The sequence below is a fragment of the Salvelinus fontinalis genome, chromosome 26, assembly GCF_029448725.1.
Source record: "Salvelinus fontinalis isolate EN_2023a chromosome 26, ASM2944872v1, whole genome shotgun sequence".
Lineage (NCBI taxonomy): Eukaryota > Metazoa > Chordata > Actinopteri > Salmoniformes > Salmonidae > Salvelinus > Salvelinus fontinalis.
This window is the reverse complement of record NC_074690.1, coordinates 3,254,420-3,274,270: the sequence shown is the minus strand read 5'-3', so window position 1 is coordinate 3,274,270 and position 19,851 is coordinate 3,254,420.

The window sequence follows — 19,851 nt, the reverse complement described above, 5'->3', positions numbered from 1 at the left end:
GGCAGTATTAACACATCTGGTCTGGAGGGCCAGGCAGTATTAACACATCTGGTCTGGAGGGCCAGGCAGTATTAACACATCTGGTCTGGAGGGCCAGGCAGTATTAACACATCTGGTCTGGAGTCTGGAGGACCAGGCAGTATTAACACATCTGGTCTGGAGGGCCAGGCAGTATTAACACATCTGGTCTGGAGGACCAGGCAGTATTAACACATCTGGTCTGGAGGGCCAGGCAGTATTAACACACCTGGTCTGGAGGGCCAGGCAGTATTAACACATCTGGTCTGGAAGGCCAGGCAGTATTAACACATCTGGTCTGGAGGGCCAGGCAGTATTAACACATCTGGTCTGGAGGGCCGAGGACCAGGCCGTATTAACATATCTGGTCTGGAGGACCAGGCAGTATTAACACATCTGGTCTGGAGGGCCAGGCAGTATTAACACATCTGGTCTGGAGGGCCGAGGGCCAGGCAGTATTAACATATCTGGTCTGGAGGACCAGGCAGTATTAACACATCTGGTCTGGAGGGCCAGGCAGTATTAACACATCTGGTCTGGAGGGCCAGGCAGTATTAACACATCTGGTCTGGAGGGCCAGGCAGTATTAACACATCTGGTCTGGAGGGCCAGGCAGTATTAACACATCTGGTCTGGAGGACCAGGCAGTATTAACATATCTGGTCTGGAGGGCCAGGCAGTATTAACACATCTGGTCTGGAGGGCCAGGCAGTATTAACACATCTGGTCTGGAGGACCAGGCAGTATTAACACATCTGGTTTGGAGGGCCAGGCAGTATTAACACATCTGGTCTGGAGGGCCAGGCAGTATTAACACATCTGGTCTGGAGTCTAGAGGACCAGGCAGTATTAACACATCTGGTCTGGAGGGCCAGGCGGTATTAACACATCTGGTCTGGAGGACCAGGCAGTATTAACACATCTGTTCTGGAGGGACAGGCAGAATTAACACATCTGGTCCAGAGTCTGGAGGACCAGGCAGTATTAACACATCTGGTCTGGAGGGCCAGGCAGTATTAACACATCTGGTCTGGAGGGCCAGGCAGTATTAACACATCTGGTCTGGAGGACCAGGCAGTATTAACACATCTGGTCTGGAGGGCCAGGCAGTATTAACACATCTGGTCTGGAGGACCAGGCAGTATTAACACATCTGGTCCGGAGGGCCAGGCAGTATTAACACATCTGGTCCGGAGGGCCAGGCAGTATTAACACATCTGGTCTGGAGGGCCAGGCAGTATTAACACATCTGGTCTGGAGGACCAGGCAGTATTAACACATCTGGTCTGGAGGGCCAGGCAGTATTAACACATCTGGTCTGGAGGACCAGGCAGTATTAACACATCTGGTCTGGAGGGCCAGGCAGTATTAACACATCTGGTCTGGAGGACCAGGCAGTATTAACACAGCTGGTCTGGAGGACCAGGCAGTATTAACACATCTGGTCTGGAGGGCCAGGCAGTATTAACACATCTGGTCTGGAGGGCCAGGCCGTATTAACACATCTGGTCTGGAGGGCCAGGCAGTATTAACACATCTGGTCTGGAGGTCCAGGCAGTATTAACACATCTGGTCCAGAGTCTGGAGGGCCAGGCAGTATTAACACATCTGGTCTGGAGGGCCAGGCAGTATTAACACATCTGGTCTGGAGGGCCAGGCAGTATTAACACATCTGGTCTGGAGGGCCAGGCAGTATTAACACATCTGGTCTGGAGGGCCAGGCAGTATTAACACATCTGGTCTGGAGGGCCAGGCAGTATTAACACATCTGGTCTGGAGGGCCAGGCAGTATTAACATATCTGGTCTGGAGGACCAGGCAGTATTAACACATCTGGTCCAGAGTCTGGAGTACCAGGCAGTATTAACACATCTGGTCTGGAGGAACAGGCAGTATTAACACATCTGGTCTGGAGTCTAGAGGACCAGGCAGTATTAACACATCTGGTCACGAGGGCCAGGCAGTATTAACACATCTGGTCTGGAGGGCCAGGCAGTATTAATACATCTGGTCTGGAGGGCCAGGCAGTATTAACACATCTGGTCTGGAGGACCAGGCAGTATTAACACATCTGGTCTGGAGGAACAGGCAGTATTAACACATCTGGTCTGGAGGGCCAGGCAGTATTAACACATCTGGTCTGGAGGGCCAGGCAGTATTAACACATCTGATCTGGAGGACCAGGCAGTATAAACACATCTGGTCTGGAGGGCCAGGCAGTATTAACACATCTGGTCTGGAGGGCCAGGCAGTATTAACACATCTGGTCTGGAGTCTAGAGGACCAGGCAGTATTAACAAATCTGGTCTGGAGTCTAGAGGACCAGGCAGTATTAACACATCTGGTCTGGAGGACCAGGCAGTATCAACACATCTGGTCTGGAGGGCCAGGCAGCATTAACACATCTGGTCGAGAGTCTGGAGGACCAGGCAGTATTAACACATCTGGTCTGGAGGACCAGTTAGTATCAACACATCTGGTCTGGAGGGCCAGGCAGTATTAACACATCTGGTCCAGAGTCTGGAGGACCAGGCAGTATTAACACATCTGGTCTGGAGGACCAGGCAGTATTAACACATCTGGTCTGGAGGGCCAGGCAGTATTAACACATCTGGTCTGGAGGGCCAGGCAGTATTAACACATTTGGTCTGGAGGGCCAGGCAGTATTAATACATCTGGTCTGGAGGACCAGGCAGTATTAACACATCTGGTCTGGAGGACCAGGCAGTATTAACACATCTGGTCTGGAGGGCCAGGCAGTATTAACACATCTGGTCTGGAGGGCCAGGCAGTATTAACACATCTGGTCTGGAAGGCCAGGCAGTATTAACACATCTGGTCTGGAGGGCCAGGCAGTATTAACACCTCTGGTCTGGAGGGCCAGGCAGTATTAACACATCTGGTCTGGAGGGCCAGGCAGTATTAACACATCTGGTCTGGAGGGCCAGGCAGTATTAACACATCTGGTCTGGAGGGCCAGGCAGTATTAACACATCTGGTCTGGAGGGCCAGGCAGTATTAACATATCTGGTCTGGAGGACCAGGCAGTATTAACACATCTGGTCCAGAGTCTGGAGTACCAGGCAGTATTAACACATCTGGTCTGGAGGAACAGGCAGTATTAACACATCTGGTCTGGAGTCTAGAGGACCAGGCAGTATTAACACATCTGGTCTGGAGGGCCAGGCAGTATTAACACATCTGGTCTGGAGGGCCAGGCAGCATTAACACATCTGGTCGAGAGTCTGGAGGACCAGGCAGTATTAACACATCTGGTCTGGAGGACCAGTTAGTATCAACACATCTGGTCTGGAGGGCCAGGCAGTATTAACACATCTGGTCCAGAGTCTGGAGGACCAGGCAGTATTAACACATCTGGTCTGGAGGACCAGGCAGTATTAACACATCTGGTCTGGAGGGCCAGGCAGTATTAACACATCTGGTCTGGAGGGCCAGGCAGTATTAACACATTTGGTCTGGAGGGCCAGGCAGTATTAATACATCTGGTCTGGAGGACCAGGCAGTATTAACACATCTGGTCTGGAGGACCAGGCAGTATTAACACATCTGGTCTGGAGGGCCACGCAGTATTAACACATCTGGTCTGGAGGGCCAGGCAGTATTAACACATCTGGTCTGGAAGGCCAGGCAGTATTAACACATCTGGTCTGGAGGGCCAGGCAGTATTAACACCTCTGGTCTGGAGGGCCAGGCAGTATTAACACATCTGGTCTGGAGGGCCAGGCAGTATTAACACATCTGGTCTGGAGGGCCAGGCAGTATTAACACATCTGGTCTGGAGGGCCAGGCAGTATTAACACATCTGGTCTGGAGGGCCAGGCAGTATTAACATATCTGGTCTGGAGGACCAGGCAGTATTAACACATCTGGTCCAGAGTCTGGAGTACCAGGCAGTATTAACACATCTGGTCTGGAGGAACAGGCAGTATTAACACATCTGGTCTGGAGTCTAGAGGACCAGGCAGTATTAACACATCTGGTCTGGAGGGCCAGGCAGTATTAACACATCTGGTCTGGAGGGCCAGGCAGTATTAATACATCTGGTCTGGAGGGCCAGGCAGTATTAACACATCTGGTCTGGAGGACCAGGCAGTATTAACACATCTGGTCTGGAGGAACAGGCAGTATTAACACATCTGGTCTGGAGGGCCAGGCAGTATTAACACATCTGGTCTGGAGGGCCAGGCAGTATTAACACATCTGATCTGGAGGACCAGGCAGTATAAACACATCTGGTCTGGAGGGCCAGGCAGTATTAACACATCTGGTCTGGAGGGCCAGGCAGTATTAACACATCTGGTCTGGAGTCTAGAGGACCAGGCAGTATTAACAAATCTGGTCTGGAGTCTAGAGGACCAGGCAGTATTAACACATCTGGTCTGGAGGACCAGGCAGTATCAACACATCTGGTCTGGAGGGCCAGGCAGCATTAACACATCTGGTCGAGAGTCTGGAGGACCAGGCAGTATTAACACATCTGGTCTGGAGGACCAGTTAGTATCAACACATCTGGTCTGGAGGGCCAGGCAGTATTAACACATCTGGTCCAGAGTCTGGAGGACCAGGCAGTATTAACACATCTGGTCTGGAGGACCAGGCAGTATTAACACATCTGGTCTGGAGGGCCAGGCAGTATTAACACATCTGGTCTGGAGGGCCAGGCAGTATTAACACATTTGGTCTGGAGGGCCAGGCAGTATTAATACATCTGGTCTGGAGGACCAGGCAGTATTAACACATCTGGTCTGGAGGACCAGGCAGTATTAACACATCTGGTCTGGAGGGCCAGGCAGTATTAACACATCTGGTCTGGAGGGCCAGGCAGTATTAACACATCTGGTCTGGAAGGCCAGGCAGTATTAACACATCTGGTCTGGAGGGCCAGGCAGTATTAACACCTCTGGTCTGGAGGGCCAGGCAGTATTAACACATCTGGTCTGGAGGGACAGGCAGTATTAACACATCTGGTCTGGAGGGCCAGGCAATATTAACACATCTGGTCTGGAGGGCCAGGCAGTATTAACACATCTGGTCTGGAAGATCAGGCAGTATTAACACATCTGGTCTGGAGGACCAGGCAGTTTTAACACATCTGGTTTGGAGGGCCAGGCAGTATTAACACATCTGGTCTGGGGGACCAGGCAGTATTAACACATCTGGTCTGGAGGGCCAGGCAGTATTAACACATCTGGTCTGGAGGGCCAGGCAGTATTAACACATCTGGTCTGGAGGGCCAGGCAGTATTAACACATCTGGTCTGGAGGGCCAGGCAGTATTAACACATCTGGTCTGGAGTCTGGAGGACCAGGCAGTATTAACACATCTGGTCTGGAGGGCCAGGCAGTATTAACACATCTGGTCTGGAGGACCAGGCAGTATTAACACATCTGGTCTGGAGGGCCAGGCAGTATTAACACACCTGGTCTGGAGGGCCAGGCAGTATTAACACATCTGGTCTGGAAGGCCAGGCAGTATTAACACATCTGGTCTGGAGGGCCAGGCAGTATTAACACATCTGGTCTGGAGGGCCGAGGACCAGGCCGTATTAACATATCTGGTCTGGAGGACCAGGCAGTATTAACACATCTGGTCTGGAGGGCCAGGCAGTATTAACACATCTGGTCTGGAGGGCCGAGGGCCAGGCAGTATTAACATATCTGGTCTGGAGGACCAGGCAGTATTAACACATCTGGTCTGGAGGGCCAGGCAGTATTAACACATCTGGTCTGGAGGGCCAGGCAGTATTAACACATCTGGTCTGGAGGGCCAGGCAGTATTAACACATCTGGTCTGGAGGGCCAGGCAGTATTAACACATCTGGTCTGGAGGACCAGGCAGTATTAACATATCTGGTCTGGAGGGCCAGGCAGTATTAACACATCTGGTCTGGAGGGCCAGGCAGTATTAACACATCTGGTCTGGAGGACCAGGCAGTATTAACACATCTGGTTTGGAGGGCCAGGCAGTATTAACACATCTGGTCTGGAGGGCCAGGCAGTATTAACACATCTGGTCTGGAGTCTAGAGGACCAGGCAGTATTAACACATCTGGTCTGGAGGGCCAGGCGGTATTAACACATCTGGTCTGGAGGACCAGGCAGTATTAACACATCTGTTCTGGAGGGACAGGCAGAATTAACACATCTGGTCCAGAGTCTGGAGGACCAGGCAGTATTAACACATCTGGTCTGGAGGGCCAGGCAGTATTAACACATCTGGTCTGGAGGGCCAGGCAGTATTAACACATCTGGTCTGGAGGACCAGGCAGTATTAACACATCTGGTCTGGAGGGCCAGGCAGTATTAACACATCTGGTCTGGAGGACCAGGCAGTATTAACACATCTGGTCCGGAGGGCCAGGCAGTATTAACACATCTGGTCCGGAGGGCCAGGCAGTATTAACACATCTGGTCTGGAGGGCCAGGCAGTATTAACACATCTGGTCTGGAGGACCAGGCAGTATTAACACATCTGGTCTGGAGGGCCAGGCAGTATTAACACATCTGGTCTGGAGGACCAGGCAGTATTAACACATCTGGTCTGGAGGGCCAGGCAGTATTAACACATCTGGTCTGGAGGACCAGGCAGTATTAACACAGCTGGTCTGGAGGACCAGGCAGTATTAACACATCTGGTCTGGAGGGCCAGGCAGTATTAACACATCTGGTCTGGAGGGCCAGGCCGTATTAACACATCTGGTCTGGAGGGCCAGGCAGTATTAACACATCTGGTCTGGAGGTCCAGGCAGTATTAACACATCTGGTCCAGAGTCTGGAGGGCCAGGCAGTATTAACACATCTGGTCTGGAGGGCCAGGCAGTATTAACACATCTGGTCTGGAGGGCCAGGCAGTATTAACACATCTGGTCTGGAGGGCCAGGCAGTATTAACACATCTGGTCTGGAGGGCCAGGCAGTATTAACACATCTGGTCTGGAGGGCCAGGCAGTATTAACACATCTGGTCTGGAGGGCCAGGCAGTATTAACATATCTGGTCTGGAGGACCAGGCAGTATTAACACATCTGGTCCAGAGTCTGGAGTACCAGGCAGTATTAACACATCTGGTCTGGAGGAACAGGCAGTATTAACACATCTGGTCTGGAGTCTAGAGGACCAGGCAGTATTAACACATCTGGTCACGAGGGCCAGGCAGTATTAACACATCTGGTCTGGAGGGCCAGGCAGTATTAATACATCTGGTCTGGAGGGCCAGGCAGTATTAACACATCTGGTCTGGAGGACCAGGCAGTATTAACACATCTGGTCTGGAGGAACAGGCAGTATTAACACATCTGGTCTGGAGGGCCAGGCAGTATTAACACATCTGGTCTGGAGGGCCAGGCAGTATTAACACATCTGATCTGGAGGACCAGGCAGTATAAACACATCTGGTCTGGAGGGCCAGGCAGTATTAACACATCTGGTCTGGAGGGCCAGGCAGTATTAACACATCTGGTCTGGAGTCTAGAGGACCAGGCAGTATTAACAAATCTGGTCTGGAGTCTAGAGGACCAGGCAGTATTAACACATCTGGTCTGGAGGACCAGGCAGTATCAACACATCTGGTCTGGAGGGCCAGGCAGCATTAACACATCTGGTCGAGAGTCTGGAGGACCAGGCAGTATTAACACATCTGGTCTGGAGGACCAGTTAGTATCAACACATCTGGTCTGGAGGGCCAGGCAGTATTAACACATCTGGTCCAGAGTCTGGAGGACCAGGCAGTATTAACACATCTGGTCTGGAGGACCAGGCAGTATTAACACATCTGGTCTGGAGGGCCAGGCAGTATTAACACATCTGGTCTGGAGGGCCAGGCAGTATTAACACATTTGGTCTGGAGGGCCAGGCAGTATTAATACATCTGGTCTGGAGGACCAGGCAGTATTAACACATCTGGTCTGGAGGACCAGGCAGTATTAACACATCTGGTCTGGAGGGCCAGGCAGTATTAACACATCTGGTCTGGAGGGCCAGGCAGTATTAACACATCTGGTCTGGAAGGCCAGGCAGTATTAACACATCTGGTCTGGAGGGCCAGGCAGTATTAACACCTCTGGTCTGGAGGGCCAGGCAGTATTAACACATCTGGTCTGGAGGGCCAGGCAGTATTAACACATCTGGTCTGGAGGGCCAGGCAGTATTAACACATCTGGTCTGGAGGGCCAGGCAGTATTAACACATCTGGTCTGGAGGGCCAGGCAGTATTAACATATCTGGTCTGGAGGACCAGGCAGTATTAACACATCTGGTCCAGAGTCTGGAGTACCAGGCAGTATTAACACATCTGGTCTGGAGGAACAGGCAGTATTAACACATCTGGTCTGGAGTCTAGAGGACCAGGCAGTATTAACACATCTGGTCTGGAGGGCCAGGCAGTATTAACACATCTGGTCTGGAGGGCCAGGCAGCATTAACACATCTGGTCGAGAGTCTGGAGGACCAGGCAGTATTAACACATCTGGTCTGGAGGACCAGTTAGTATCAACACATCTGGTCTGGAGGGCCAGGCAGTATTAACACATCTGGTCCAGAGTCTGGAGGACCAGGCAGTATTAACACATCTGGTCTGGAGGACCAGGCAGTATTAACACATCTGGTCTGGAGGGCCAGGCAGTATTAACACATCTGGTCTGGAGGGCCAGGCAGTATTAACACATTTGGTCTGGAGGGCCAGGCAGTATTAATACATCTGGTCTGGAGGACCAGGCAGTATTAACACATCTGGTCTGGAGGACCAGGCAGTATTAACACATCTGGTCTGGAGGGCCACGCAGTATTAACACATCTGGTCTGGAGGGCCAGGCAGTATTAACACATCTGGTCTGGAAGGCCAGGCAGTATTAACACATCTGGTCTGGAGGGCCAGGCAGTATTAACACCTCTGGTCTGGAGGGCCAGGCAGTATTAACACATCTGGTCTGGAGGGCCAGGCAGTATTAACACATCTGGTCTGGAGGGCCAGGCAGTATTAACACATCTGGTCTGGAGGGCCAGGCAGTATTAACACATCTGGTCTGGAGGGCCAGGCAGTATTAACATATCTGGTCTGGAGGACCAGGCAGTATTAACACATCTGGTCCAGAGTCTGGAGTACCAGGCAGTATTAACACATCTGGTCTGGAGGAACAGGCAGTATTAACACATCTGGTCTGGAGTCTAGAGGACCAGGCAGTATTAACACATCTGGTCTGGAGGGCCAGGCAGTATTAACACATCTGGTCTGGAGGGCCAGGCAGTATTAATACATCTGGTCTGGAGGGCCAGGCAGTATTAACACATCTGGTCTGGAGGACCAGGCAGTATTAACACATCTGGTCTGGAGGAACAGGCAGTATTAACACATCTGGTCTGGAGGGCCAGGCAGTATTAACACATCTGGTCTGGAGGGCCAGGCAGTATTAACACATCTGATCTGGAGGACCAGGCAGTATAAACACATCTGGTCTGGAGGGCCAGGCAGTATTAACACATCTGGTCTGGAGGGCCAGGCAGTATTAACACATCTGGTCTGGAGTCTAGAGGACCAGGCAGTATTAACAAATCTGGTCTGGAGTCTAGAGGACCAGGCAGTATTAACACATCTGGTCTGGAGGACCAGGCAGTATCAACACATCTGGTCTGGAGGGCCAGGCAGCATTAACACATCTGGTCGAGAGTCTGGAGGACCAGGCAGTATTAACACATCTGGTCTGGAGGACCAGTTAGTATCAACACATCTGGTCTGGAGGGCCAGGCAGTATTAACACATCTGGTCCAGAGTCTGGAGGACCAGGCAGTATTAACACATCTGGTCTGGAGGACCAGGCAGTATTAACACATCTGGTCTGGAGGGCCAGGCAGTATTAACACATCTGGTCTGGAGGGCCAGGCAGTATTAACACATTTGGTCTGGAGGGCCAGGCAGTATTAATACATCTGGTCTGGAGGACCAGGCAGTATTAACACATCTGGTCTGGAGGACCAGGCAGTATTAACACATCTGGTCTGGAGGGCCAGGCAGTATTAACACATCTGGTCTGGAGGGCCAGGCAGTATTAACACATCTGGTCTGGAAGGCCAGGCAGTATTAACACATCTGGTCTGGAGGGCCAGGCAGTATTAACACCTCTGGTCTGGAGGGCCAGGCAGTATTAACACATCTGGTCTGGAGGGACAGGCAGTATTAACACATCTGGTCTGGAGGGCCAGGCAATATTAACACATCTGGTCTGGAGGGCCAGGCAGTATTAACACATCTGGTCTGGAAGATCAGGCAGTATTAACACATCTGGTCTGGAGGACCAGGCAGTTTTAACACATCTGGTTTGGAGGGCCAGGCAGTATTAACACATCTGGTCTGGGGGACCAGGCAGTATTAACACATCTGGTCTGGAGGGCCAGGCAGTATTAACACATCTGGTCTGGAGGGCCAGGCAGTATTAACACATCTGGTCTGGAGTCTGGAGGACCAGGCAGTATTAACACATCTGGTCTGGAGGGCCAGGCAGTATTAACACATCTGGTCTGGAGTCTGGAGGACCAGGCAGAATTAACACATCTGGTCTGGAGGGCCAGGCAGTATTAACACATCTGGTCTGGAGGCCCAGGCAGTTTTAACACATCTGGTTTGGAGGGCCAGGCAGTATTAACACATCTGGTCTGGAGGGCCAGGCAGTATTAACACATCTGGTCTGGAGGGCCAGGCAGTATTAACACATCTGGTCTGAGGGCCAGGCAGTATTAACACATCTGGTCTGGAGGGCCAGGCAGTATTAACACATCTGGTCTGGAGGGCCAGGCAGTATTAACACATCTGGTCTGGAGGGCCAGGCAGTATTAACACATCTGGTCTGGAGGGCCAGGCAGTATTAACACATCTGGTCTGGAGGACCAGGCAGTATTAACACATCTGGTCTGGAGGGCCAGGCAGTATTAACACATCTGGTCTGGAGGGCCAGGCAGTACTAACACATCTGGTCTGGAGGACCAGGCAGTATTAACACATCTGGTCTGGAGGGCCAGGCAGTATTAACACATCTGGTCTGGAGGGCCAGGCAGTATTAACACATCTGGTCTGGAGGACCAGGCAGTATTAACACATCTGGTCTGGAGGACCAGGCAGTATTAACATATATTTTTTTTATTTTTTATTTTACCGTTATTTTACCAGGTAAGTTGACTGAGAACACGTTCTCATTTGCAGCAACGACCTGGGGAATAGTTACAGGGGAGAGGAGGGGGATGAATGAGTCAATTGTAAACTGGGGATTATTAGGTGACCATGATGGTTTGAGGGCCAGATTGGGAATTTAGCCAGGACACCGGGGTTAACACCCCTACTCTTACGATAAGTGCCATGGGATCTTTAATGACCTCAGAGAGTCAGGACACCCGTTTAACGTCCCATCCGAAAGACGGCACCCTACACAGGGCAGTGTCCCCAATCACTGCCCTGGGGCATTGGGATATTTTTTAGACCAGAGGAAAGAGTGCCTCCTACTGGCCCTCCAACACCACTTCCAGCAACATCTGGTCTCCCATCCAGGGCCTGACCAGGACCAACCCTGCTTAGCTTCAGAAGCAAGCCAGTAGTGGTATGCAGGGTGGTATGCTGACTCTGGTCCAGAGTCTGGAGGGCCAGGCAGTATTAACACATCTGGTCTGGAGGACCAGGCAGTATTAACACATCTGGTCTGGAGGGCCAGGCAGTATTAACACATCTGGTCAGGAGGACCAGGCAGTATTAACACATCTGGTCTGGAGTCTGGAGGACCAGGCAGTATTAACACATCTGGTCTGGAGTCTGGAGGGCCAGGCAGTATTAACACATCTGGTCTGGAGGGCCAGGCAGTATTAACACATCTGGTCTGGAGGCCCAGGCAGTATTAACACATCTGGTCTGGAGGACCTGGCAGTATTAACACATCTGGTCTGGAGGGCCAGGCAGTATTAACACATCTGGTCTGGAGGCCCAGGCAGTATTAACACATCTGGTCTGGAGGGCCAGGCAGTATTAACACATCTGGTCTGAGGGCCAGGCAGTATTAACACATCTGGTCTGGAGGCCCAGGCAGTATTAACACATCTGGTCTGGAGGGCCAGGCAGTATTAACACATCTGGTCTGGAGGGCCAGGCAGTATTAACACATCTGGTCTGGAGGACCAGGCAGTATTAACACATCTGGTCTGGAGTCTGGAGGACCAGGCAGTATTAACACATCTGGTCTGGAGGACCAGGCAGTATTAACACATCTGGTCTGGAGGGCCAGGCAGTATTAACACATCTGGTCTGGAGTCTGGAGGACCAGGCAGTATTAACACATCTGGTCTGGAGGGCCAGGCAGTATTAACACATCTGGTCTGGAGGTCCAGGCAGTATGAACACATCTGGTCTGGAGGACCAGGCAGTATTAACACATCTGGTCTGGAGGACCAGGCAGTATTAACACATCTGGTCTGGAGGGCCAGGCAGTATTAACACATCTGGTCAGGAGGACCAGGCAGTATTAACACATCTGGTCTGGAGTCTGGAGGACCAGGCAGTATTAACACATCTGGTCTGGAGTCTGGAGGGCCAGGCAGTATTAACACATCTGGTCTGGAGGGCCAGGCAGTATTAACACATCTGGTCTGGAGGCCCAGGCAGTATTAACACATCTGGTCTGGAGGACCTGGCAGTATTAACACATCTGGTCTGGAGGGCCAGGCAGTATTAACACATCTGGTCTGGAGGCCCAGGCAGTATTAACACATCTGGTCTGGAGGGCCAGGCAGTATTAACACATCTGGTCTGAGGGCCAGGCAGTATTAACACATCTGGTCTGGAGGCCCAGGCAGTATTAACACATCTGGTCTGGAGGGCCAGGCAGTATTAACACATCTGGTCTGGAGGGCCAGGCAGTATTAACACATCTGGTCTGGAGGACCAGGCAGTATTAACACATCTGGTCTGGAGGGCCAGGCAGTATTAACACATCTGGTCTGGAGGACCAGGCAGTATTAACACATCTGGTCTGGAGGGCCAGGCAGTATTAACACATCTGGTCTGGAGTCTGGAGGACCAGGCAGTATTAACACATCTGGTCTGGAGGGCCAGGCAGTATTAACACATCTGGTCTGGAGGTCCAGGCAGTATTAACACATCTGGTCTGGAGGACCAGGCAGTATTAACACATCTGGTCTGGAGGACCAGGCAGTATTAACACATCTGGTCTGGAGGACCAGGCAGTATTAACACATCTGGTCTGGAGGACCAGGCAGTATTAACACATCTGGTCTGGAGGGACAGGCAGTATTAACACATCTGGTCTGGAGGGCCAGGCAGTATTAACATATTTTTTATTTCATTTATTTTATTTTACCGTTATTTTACCAGGTAAGTTGACTGAGAACACGTTCTCATTTGCAGCAACGACCTGGGGAATAGTTACAGGGGAGAGGAGGGGGATGAATGAGTCAATTGTAAACTGGGGATTATTAGGTGACCATGATGGTTTGAGGGCCAGATTGGGAATTTAGCCAGGACACCGGGGTTAACACCCCTACTCTTACGATAAGTGCCATGGGATCTTTAATGACCTCAGAGAGTCAGGACACCCGTTTAACGTCCCATCCGAAAGACGGCACCCTACACAGGGCAGTGTCCCCAATCACTGCCCTGGGGCATTGGGGTATTTTTTAGACCAGAGGAAAGAGTGCCTCCTACTGGCCCTCCAACACCACTTCCAGCAACATCTGGTCTCCCATCCAGGGCCTGACTAGGACAAACCCTGCTTAGCTTCAGAAGCAAGCCAGTAGTGGTATGCAGGGTGGAATGCTGACTCTGGTCCAGAGTCTGGAGGGCCAGGCAGTATTAACACATCTGGTCTGGAGGACCAGGCAGTATCAACACATCTGGTCTGGAGGGCCAGGCAGTATTAACACATCTGGTCGAGAGTCTGGAGGACCAGGCAGTATTAACACATCTGGTCTGGAGGGCCAGGCAGTATTAACACATCTGGTCTGGAGTACCAGGCAGTATTAACACATCTGGTCTGGAGGACCAGGCAGTATTAACACATCTGGTCGAGAGTCTGGAGGACCAGGCAGTATTAACACATCTGGTCTGGAGGACCAGGCAGTATCAACACATCTGGTCTGGAGGGCCAGGCAGTATTAACACATCTGGTCCAGAGTCTGGAGGACCAGGCAGTATTAACACATCTGGTCTGGAGGACCAGGCAGTATTAACACATCTGGTCTGGAGGGCCAGGCAGTATTAACACATCTGGTCTGGAGGGCCAGGCAGTATTAACACATCTGGTCTGGAGGACCAGGCAGTATTAACACATCTGGTCTGGAGGGCCAGGCAGTATTAACACATCTGGTCCGGAGGGCCAGGCAGTATTAACACATCTGGTCCGGAGGGCCAGGCAGTATTAACACATCTGGTCTGGAGGGCCAGGCAGTATTAACACATCTGGTCTGGAGGGCCAGGCAGTATTAACACATCTGGTCTGGAGGGCCAGGCAGTATTAACACATCTGGTCTGGAGTCTAGAGGACCAGGCAGTATTAACACATCTGGTCTGGAGGGCCAGGCAGTATTAACACATCTAGTCCAGAGTCTGGAGGGCCAGGCTGTATTAACACATCTAGTCCAGAGTCTGGAGGGCCAGGCAGTATTAACACATCTGGTCTGGAGGACCAGGCAGTATTAACACATCTGGTCTGGAGGGCCAGGCAGTATTAACACATCTGGTCTGGAGGGCCAGGCAGTATTAACACATCTGGTCTGGAGGGCCAGGCAGTATTAACACATCTGGTCTGGAGGGCCAGGCAGTATTAACACATCTGGTCTGGAGGGCCAGGCAGTATTAACACATCTGGCCCAGAGTCTGGAGGGCCAGGCAGTATTAACACATCTGGTCTGGAGGGCCAGGCAGTATTAACACATCTGGTCTGGAGTCTGGAGGACCAGGCAGTATTAACACATCTGGTCTGGAGGGCCAGGCAGTATTAACACATCTGGTCTGGAGGGCCAGGCAGTATTAACACACCTGGTCTGGAGGGCCAGGCAGTATTAACACATCTGGTCTGGAGGGCCAGGCAGTATTAACACATCTGGTCTGGAGGGTCAGGCAGTATTAACACATCTGGTCTGGAGGGCCGAGGACCAGGCCGTATTAACACATCTGGTCTGGAGGGCCAGGCAGTATTAACACATCCGGTACAGTCTGGAGGACCAGGCAGTATTAACACATCTGGTCTGGAGGGCGAGGCAGTATTAACACACCTGGTCTGGAGGGCCAGGCAGTATTAACACATCTGGTCTGGAGGGCCAGGCAGTATTAACACATCTGGTCTGGAGGACCAGGCAGTATTAACACATCTGGTCTGGAGGGCCAGGCAGTATTAACACATCTGGTCTGGAGGGCCAGGCAGTATTAACATATTTTTTATTTCATTTATTTTATTTTACCGTTATTTTACCAGGTAAGTTGACTGAGAACACGTTCTCATTTGCAGCAACGACCTGGGGAATAGTTACAGGGGAGAGGAGGGGGATGAATGAGTCAATTGTAAACTGGGGATTATTAGGTGACCATGATGGTTTGAGGGCCAGATTGGGAATTTAGCCAGGACACCGGGGTTAACACCCCTACTCTTACGATAAGTGCCATGGGATCTTTAATGACCTCAGAGAGTCAGGACACCCGTTTAACGTCCCATCCGAAAGACGGCACCCTACACAGGGCAGTGTCCCCAATCACTGCCCTGGGGCATTGGGGTATTTTTTAGACCAGAGGAAAGAGTGCCTCCTACTGGCCCTCCAACACCACTTCCAGCAACATCTGGTCTCCCATCCAGGGCCTGACTAGGACCAACCCTGCTTAGCTTCAGAAGCAAGCCAGTAGTGGTATGCAGGGTGGAATGCTGACTCTGGTCCAGAGTCTGGAGGGCCAGGCAGTATTAACACATCTGGTCTGGAGGACCAGGCAGTATCAACACATCTGGTCTGGAGGGCCAGGCAGTATTAACACATCTGGTCGAGAGTCTGGAGGACCAGGCAGTATTAACACATCTGGTCTGGAGGACCAGGCAGTATCAACACATCTGGTCTGGAGGGCCAGGCAGTATTAACACATCTGGTCCAGAGTCTGGAGGACCAGGCAGTATTAACACATCTGGTCTGGAGGACCAGGCAGTATTAACACATCTGGTCTGGAGGGCCAGGCAGTATTAACACATCTGGTCTGGAGGGCCAGGCAGTATTAACACATCTGGTCTGGAGGACCAGGCAGTATTAACACATCTGGTCTGGAGGGCCAGGCAGTATTAACACATCTGGTCCGGAGGGCCAGGCAGTATTAACACATCTGGTCCGGAGGGCCAGGCAGTATTAACACATCTGGTCTGGAGGGCCAGGCAGTATTAACACATCTGGTCTGGAGGGCCAGGCAGTATTAACACATCTGGTCTGGAGTCTAGAGGACCAGGCAGTATTAACACATCTGGTCTGGAGGGCCAGGCAGTATTAACACATCTAGTCCAGAGTCTGGAGGGCCAGGCTGTATTAACACATCTAGTCCAGAGTCTGGAGGGCCAGGCAGTATTAACACATCTGGTCTGGAGGACCAGGCAGTATTAACACATCTGGTCTGGAGGGCCAGGCAGTATTAACACATCTGGTCTGGAGGGCCAGGTAGTATTAACACATCTGGTCTGGAGGGCCAGGCAGTATTAACACATCTGGTCTGGAGGGCCAGGCAGTATTAACACATCTGGTCTGGAGGGCCAGGCAGTATTAACACATCTGGCCCAGAGTCTGGAGGGCCAGGCAGTATTAACACATCTGGTCTGGAGGGCCAGGCAGTATTAACACATCTGGTCTGGAGTCTGGAGGACCAGGCAGTATTAACACATCTGGTCTGGAGGGCCAGGCAGTATTAACACATCTGGTCTGGAGGACCAGGCAGTATTAACACATCTGGTCTGGAGGGCCAGGCAGTATTAACACACCTGGTCTGGAGGGCCAGGCAGTATTAACACATCTGGTCTGGAGGGCCAGGCAGTATTAACACATCTGGTCTGGAGGGTCAGGCAGTATTAACACATCTGGTCTGGAGGGCCGAGGACCAGGCCGTATTAACACATCTGGTCTGGAGGGCCAGGCAGTATTAACACATCCGGTACAGTCTGGAGGACCAGGCAGTATTAACACATCTGGTCTGGAGGGCCAGGCAGTATTAACACACCTGGTCTGGAGGGCCAGGCAGTATTAACACATCTGGTCTGGAGGGCCAGGCAGTATTAACACATCTTGTCTGGAGGACCAGGCAGTATTAACACATCTGGTCTGGAGGGCCAGGCAGTATTAACATATTTTTATTTTATTTTTTATTTTACCGTTATTTTACCAGGTAAGTTGACTGAGAACACGTTCTCATTTGCAGCAACGACCTGGGGAATAGTTACAGGGGAGAGGAGGGGGATGAATGAGTCAATTGTAAACTGGGGATTATTAGGTGACCATGATGGTTTGAGGGCCAGATTGGGAATTTAGCCAGGACACCGGGGTTAACACCCCTACTCTTACGATAAGTGCCATGGGATCTTTAATGACCTCAGAGAGTCAGGACACCCGTTTAACGTCCCATCCGAAAGACGGCACCCTACACAGGGCAGTGTCCCCGATCACTGCCCTAGGGCATTGGGATATTTTTTAGACCAGAGGAAAGAGTGCCTCCTACTGGCCCTCCAACACCACTTCCAGCAACATCTGGTCTCCCATCCAGGGCCTGACCAGGACCAACCCTGCTTAGCTTCAGAAGCAAGCCAGTAGTGGTATGCAGGGTGGAATGCTGACTCTGGTCCAGAGTCTGGAGGGCCAGGCAGTATTAACACATCTGGTCTGGAGGACCAGGCAGTATCAACACATCTGGTCTGGAGGGCCAGGCAGTATTAACACATCTGGTCCAGAGTCTGGAGGACCAGGCAGTATTAACACATCTGGTCTGGAGGACCAGGCAGTATCAACACATCTGGTCTGGAGGGCCAGGCAGTATTAACACATCTGGTCCAGAGTCTGGAGGACCAGGCAGTATTAACACATCTGGTCTGGAGGACCAGGCAGTATTAACACATCTGGTCTGGAGGGCCAGGCAGTATTAACACATCTGGTCTGGAGGGCCAGGCAGTATTAACACATCTGGTCTGGAGGACCAGGCAGTATTAACACATCTGGTCTGGAGGGCCAGGCAGTATTAACACATCTGGTCCGGAGGGCCAGGCAGTATTAACACATCTGGTCTGGAGGGCCAGGCAGTATTAACACATCTGGTCTGGAGGGCCAGGCAGTATTAACACATCTGGTCTGGAGGGCCAGGCAGTATTAACACATCTGGTCTGGAGGGCCAGGCAGTATTAACACATCTGGTCTGGAGTCTGGAGGACCAGGCAGTATTAACACATCTGGTCTGGAGGGCCAGGCAGTATTAACACATCTGGTCCGGAGGGCCAGGCAGTATTAACACATCTAGTCCAGAGTCTGGAGGGCCAGGCTGTATTAACACATCTAGTCCAGAGTCTGGAGGGCCAGGCAGTATTAACACATCTGGTCTGGAGGACCAGGCAGTATTAACACATCTGGTCTGGAGGGCCAGGCAGTATTAACACATCTGGTCTGGAGGGCCAGGCAGTATTAACACATCTGGTCTGGAGGGCCAGGCAGTATTAACACATCTGGTCTGGAGGGCCAGGCAGTATTAACACATCTGGTCTGGAGTCTGGAGGGCCAGGCAGTATTAACACATCTGGTCTGGAGGACCAGGCAGTATTAACACATCTGGTCTGGAGGGCCAGGCAGTATTAACATATTTTTATTTTATTTTTTATTTTACCGTTATTTTACCAGGTAAGTTGACTGAGAACACGTTCTCATTTGCAGCAACGACCTGGGGAATAGTTACAGGGGAGAGGAGGGGGATGAATGAGTCAATTGTAAACTGGGGATTATTAGGTGACCATGATGGTTTGAGGGCCAGATTGGGAATTTAGCCAGGACACCGGGGTTAACACCCCTACTCTTACGATAAGTGCCATGGGATCTTTAATGACCTCAGAGAGTCAGGACACCCGTTTAACGTCCCATCCGAAAGACGGCACCCTACACAGGGCAGTGTCCCCGATCACTGCCCTAGGGCATTGGGATATTTTTTAGACCAGAGGAAAGAGTGCCTCCTACTGGCCCTCCAACACCACTTCCAGCAACATCTGGTCTCCCATCCAGGGCCTGACCAGGACCAACCCTGCTTAGCTTCAGAAGCAAGCCAGTAGTGGTATGCAGGGTGGAATGCTGACTCTGGTCCAGAGTCTGGAGGGCCAGGCAGTATTAACACATCTGGTCTGGAGGACCAGGCAGTATCAACACATCTGGTCTGGAGGGCCAGGCAGTATTAACACATCTGGTCCAGAGTCTGGAGGACCAGGCAGTATTAACACATCTGGTCTGGAGGACCAGGCAGTATCAACACATCTGGTCTGGAGGGCCAGGCAGTATTAACACATCTGGTCCAGAGTCTGGAGGACCAGGCAGTATTAACACATCTGGTCTGGAGGACCAGGCAGTATTAACACATCTGGTCTGGAGGGCCAGGCAGTATTAACACATCTGGTCTGGAGGGCCAGGCAGTATTAACACATCTGGTCTGGAGGACCAGGCAGTATTAACACATCTGGTCTGGAGGGCCAGGCAGTATTAACACATCTGGTCCGGAGGGCCAGGCAGTATTAACACATCTGGTCTGGAGGGCCAGGCAGTATTAACACATCTGGTCTGGAGGGCCAGGCAG